Source organism: Thalia democratica, chromosome 3 (assembly GCF_965202585.1).
Source record: "Thalia democratica chromosome 3, ktThaDemo2.hap1.1, whole genome shotgun sequence".
In the NCBI taxonomy this organism is placed as follows: domain Eukaryota; kingdom Metazoa; phylum Chordata; class Thaliacea; order Salpida; family Salpidae; genus Thalia; species Thalia democratica.
The window spans coordinates 28,200,448-28,206,447 of NC_139167.1; positions in this window are offsets into that span (position 1 = coordinate 28,200,448).

The window sequence follows — 6,000 nt, forward strand, 5'->3', positions numbered from 1 at the left end:
ACTGTTTTATGTATTTAATTTTTACATTCTTAAAAAATAATCGAATTTTGTATTTAATCAAACTATCTAGTTGATCTAAGGTTTTTAGTTTTTGTCTACTAGTGAATATGAGCTACATATTTAAGTAGATGATATAATAAAATACAAAAAAAGTTTTAAATATGTTTAAATTGCAATGATTTTTTGTGTACAATAAGAAGTGTTTATCTTGATCAAAGCAATATTTAAAAAAAATTAAGATAGAATTTTTGTGACTAATGTTGATTTTAGGTGAAATTTATATTAACGTTTTTAAAATGTTTACAATAACTGTTGTTTTATTAGTTATATTACTAATACTACAATTACTAATGAATATACTAATAAATATTACTAATAAATTAACTTAAAAGTATTCAACTGATAAAAATTCTACTAACTTGCTTATAGCGTTAATCAGTGGTCGTAAAGGTGTACACTGGTGCACACTAAAGTACACAAAACTTTTTTTGGGGTGCACAAAATTTTTAGGATACACAAAACTCATTTAGGGGTGCACAAAATTTTGAGATTACAAAAAAAAACATAGAGTTAGACTAAGTATTTAGTTAATATTTAATAAAGTATTTAAAGAATACTGAACTGGGGATTTTGTAGTAGTTGTTGATAAGTGTTCAATTAATAAGTATGTAAGACAAAGTCATACAACTAAAACATAATTGTGAAAATTAGGTATAACAAATAAAGAGGTCAATTAAAAAGAGGATCAAATAAAAAGTTTCAGCTTCAGCTGTTTAATGGTTTGCATGTAAACACAAGCTGAGTTATGACTTTTAAAGAGAAATGCACTAATAAAAGTGTTTACGTTGTTCAACCACTAGAGGCGCTTATAAAAAATAGATCTTGGGGTGCACAGATTTTTTTTTTTTTTTGCAGCTTGGTGTGCACAGAATTTGATTAGCTTGAGGACCACTGGCCTAAAGCACAATATACAATACGCAAACGGTTCAAACCAATTTTGTTGGATGTTTTTGTACGTCATAAACTTCTGGTAAATATTCTTGAAGGTGTTGGTTTGAATCAATACTACATGTTTATTTTTTTTTAAATTGTTGAAACTTTTACTATTCTAGCTAAATAGTTTTCTGTATAATAAACCACTGTTACTAAGTGATTAAAAATAAAACTTCAAACTGTTTTTTAATTCCAATAAAACGCCTCTTGTGTCTGTAATTTCATACAATAAAATTGTCTAAAACTTTAGTTTTCATTCATAAATAGTAACATCTTGCAAATCTAAATTAAAATTTTTATGGTCACAGTACCTGTGCAATTTTGAAACCACTTGTAAAAGTGGTAAAAGTAGAAACTCATTTACTTTAATAAACAGAAAATGATAAAAAACCTTTTTCTACTGAAAAAAAATATAACAGTGTAAAATATTCAGTAGTTAGTCACTTTTAAGCTAGTTATTGTTATTCTGTTAAATGTTTGTATAAGAAGTTGTATCTCCTTTTAACAAAAGTATAATTTAAATATTTCCAAGCATTAGAAACTTAATTTTTGTTTATACATTAGAAATATAAACTTAGTTAGTTAAACAAAAACAAAAAAAGCTAAAACTAACAAAGTAATAAGCACAATAAATAATCAGTGTAAAGTAATAAATAATTAGACTCAAATACTACTAACGGATAAAAAGTAGATAATTTAACTAAATAAAGACACTTTGTAATCAAATTCCTTCTGCTTACCCAGTTCTGGTTTCTTCAAAAATATAGAGATAGCCTCCAACTTCACGAAATCAAACACACTATTGCAATGATGTATTATTCTAAATCTGGATATGTCATATTTCCTAGCACAATCTATATTATTTATTAGATGTTCTGCAACTGAAGATCTTTTTGCTGCGTTTTTTGTTGCTATTGTCTTAATTTCAAGTTCTTGTTCAATGAATTTCAAAACACAAGCAGGTAGATGTTCTTTTATCCTGGTTTTTAAGTGCCTAGAGGTCTGACCGATATAGCTCTTTTCGCAAGAGCAATTAAACTTGTACACTACACAACTTTTGTCTTGGTCTGGTATCGGGTCCTTCAACTGCACTTTTAATAAAGATTTTGAAAGAAATATAACTCTTGGAAGCACTTGATTGTAAGATGTTTTTATTAAGTCTTATACTTTGCTCTCAAATACTCGTGGTTTTTCTCCAATATATCCTAATATATTTTTTGTAGATTTATCCCTATAACTTATTTAAACCTAGCAGTAATATGGATAGTTTAACTAACATCGAAATATACGAACTCTTTAAAAACCACAAACCACCATTTCAAAGTAAGCCTAACTTTGACGCTGTTGCTGATGAAGTGATAGACAAGCTTGAACTTTCAAAATCTAGCAAATCTAAAGTTAAAGAAGATCTTGATAAGCTATTCAAATAATACAAAACTATCCAAAAAAATATATAGCAAAGATAGAAATATAGTCGAAAAAGTAGTTATTGAAAAGTATTCATACTCTAAATTTGGGGAAAAACTTCCCAAAAAAGATGAAGCTTCTCCAAGAATGCAACGGAGACGCCTACATTCATTTACTAACACAACAACTGAAATTGCCAGTGAAGAAGGCGTGACACCACCAAAAATGTATTCTTTAGGATTTAAAAGTCAATATTTACATGACAAGGCTGCAGCTGATGTTGGAAGAAAGTTAATTCAGCAGGAAGCCAAAATTAGCAATAAAGATAGCATGTCAACAGCACTTGCCATGTTAATAGCTGGAAAAATGACTAAGAGAATATATATTGATATTAGGCTGCTTCTTAAAAACGATGGTCATGACATCCTTCCAGTTTATGATAAACTTAACGAATATAGAAAGGAAAAAAGACCACCACTTGAAAAACTGCAAGATCCATACAAAGGAATTAAAGTTGATTATAAAAAAGCTTTAGAAAAGTCTGCCTACCAGTTGTTAAAAACAATAAATCTATCAAAGCTAGAAAGTTTAGAAGAAATACATTTAAAAGTTCATAATGGCTTGGATAGAAGTGGTGGTCATTCTATTTTCAACCAAAAAAATAATGCTGTCACTAGTAACATTATTATGTACATGTTCAGATTTGTAAATGAAACAACAAAAGATGGTACAGTCATCTGAACCAACAAGAGGCATGGGTCAGCCTGTACTTGTCGTCCAGTAATGCTACTTCTTGGCTAAATCATATGACAACTGCGGGATTGTGAAAATTCTCTAAAAAGAAAGAAATTCACATAACTTTACCGTTACTTTGAACAAAAACAAACTAATGTTTTTTTTTTTGATACTGAAATGACAATAGTGGATGTTAAGCTACACAGTTTGCTTACTGATCAAGGCCTTCTGTTGCCTTTGCAGTTATAGCAAGGAACAATGTAATACTTTTGATTATGTTAAAGCAGGATTTCCTGTTGATCGTTCTCTTGATCAAACAAAACAAATATATGAAGAGAAATGGCACTTGCTTGAAAATCGAAAATCAAATGACTATAAGGTTAGACAGGGAGTAACTAAGGAACCAATTACAAATGAAGAGCACTTGACTTTACATCCGCTTCACAGTTACCTCAGAGTTTTCGGATGGATCTATAAAATATGTTATCATGCTGTGGCTGGACATTTTAATTGGTCAGAGTCGAAGTTTGAAGGAATATTTAAAACTCAAGGTGTAAATAATTTAATTGAGTCAAAAAGAAAAATTCAGAAATGTGTAGAAGAAGAAACTAATGTTGCTTTTGAAAAACCGGATCCCACAGGCCATGGTGGAACTTCTACAACAGGTAACGTAGTCAAAACTTTGCTAAACACCAATAATAGGACTCTGCTGACGAAGCATATTTCTGATGTTAGTTTAAAAGAAAACATTGACAAAATTATTTTGTATGTTTCCATTATTTTATGCCTCATAAATTCTAACAGAAAGATTAATGTAGAGAAATACTCAGTTTTATGTCAAAAAACAATGATGCTGGTCATGTCGGTTAAATGGATTCGCTTTACACCAACTGCGCATACTGTTCTTGCACATAGTGCTGATCTAATTGAGTAAAACAACGGTAGAGGTTTTCTAAATTACACCGAAAGTGGATTGGAAGCTAACAACAAGTTTCTAAGACAGTAGACAATGAACTTTTCAAGGAAAACTTCTCAGTATGAAAATTTAACAGACTGTTTAAATCGATTATGGGACAAGAGTGACTACGATGTTAACAACACTTTAGACAGACTGAATTGCACTTATTGTAAAGAAGTTGGACATACTGCGCGAAGTTGATTGCAGCTAAATGAAAAAATTTTATCATGTAGTTCAGAATGGGAAACGTTGTTACATATGCTTTGTGCTACTGAATAGAATGTTTTATTTATTTTAGAAACTTAATTTCAATAACGTTTTAAGAACTTACTGTTTAACTTATATTTTCTATTAAATTTAAAGTACTTTTTTTAATCACAGGCTAAATTATTTTGTTTCTTGCACTGTTTTGCAATGAATAAATGCTTTTATTGTTCTAAATGTTTACGGTTTTTTTCTTTTGATAAACTAGTACAAATGTAACGTTATTAGTAATAAAAACTTTTATATACAAAGATCAGCCTTAAATTGAAAATAAACTGTATTTAGAGTATAGTTTCACCCGGCTTGATTTTTAAAATTTATTTATATTTAAACTAAAGTGGGAGTAAATGTAACTCTCATGAGGTAGCCAATTATTATTTACTTATTTTTAAATTCCTTTCTTTAAAGTTTCATTATAAATTAAAATTTTAATTATTTTGTAGATAAAAACAAATATTATTCTTATTGTAACACTAAGTGTAACTTTAAATTGTATTGAAGTGCTTTTTATGACAGTTTTATGTCAATGGCCGCTTGATCCCCGTTTTCAGCCTACTGTGCCTGCGGCAACTTATTCCACATATTTATTGTTCTGCAGAAAAAAGAATTTTACCACTAACCGTTATTGAAATTATATTTACATTTTATTTTTTAACATTTGCTCTCAAACTATAATTGTTCTGAGAAAAAACAAAAAAACTGATTGCAAAATTCTTTATAGTTACCATTAACAATTTTAAAAAGTGTTATCAAGTCATACTGCCATCTTCTATATTCTAGAGACTTCAATCCGAGCTTTACCTGTCTACATTTGTATGAGGTACTTGAAATGTTGCATCTATTACAAACAAAACGGTTAAAGTTCTCTGTTTAGACTCAATCTTAATAATGTGTCTTTTTTTAAATAGGGGGACCATATTGGGGTATTGTATTCGAGTTTAAGGCGAACATAGATTTTAAATAGTTTAGTAAGAGTACTAGCAGAACTGGTCTTAAAACCTTTAAGTATTTGATAAGATGTGTTTTGAGCAATTTTATATAAATAGTTTACATGTTCGTTCCATATTAGATTTTCAGATATATATATTCTTTAGTCTTTAAAAAAATTACTGCTGGTATTTTAGTTTTATTAATCAAAAGCATTATAAGGAAGGGTTTTTGTTTATCAATGGTTAGAACTTGGCATTTTTAGAATGTAAATCAAGTTTTCTTGTTTTTAGCCATTGGTGAATATTATCTAATATTAATGGTAAAGAAGTTTCTGACTTGCTAAATACTTTTGCGTCATCCGCAAATAAACTTATTTCGCTTTGAATGTGAGTATGTAAAGTAATAACGTTGATGTAAATTCAAAAAAAGAAGAGAACCAATGACACCACCTTGTGGTACTCCACTGTGAATTTTCAGAGGATCTGGTAATGAGTTGTTAATGAGTACACTTTGTGATCTAACATATAAAGATTCGTTTATCCAATTCACTAAGTTATCATCAAAACCATATTGAGTCAAAATTTTTAATAACATGTTATGTGACACAGAGTCAAAAGCTTTTTTGATGTCAGTATAGACCACTGTGACTGATTCATCAAGTAAGTTATTAACCAAGTATGTAAACATGTCAATAGTTAAATTGCTGGTGATCG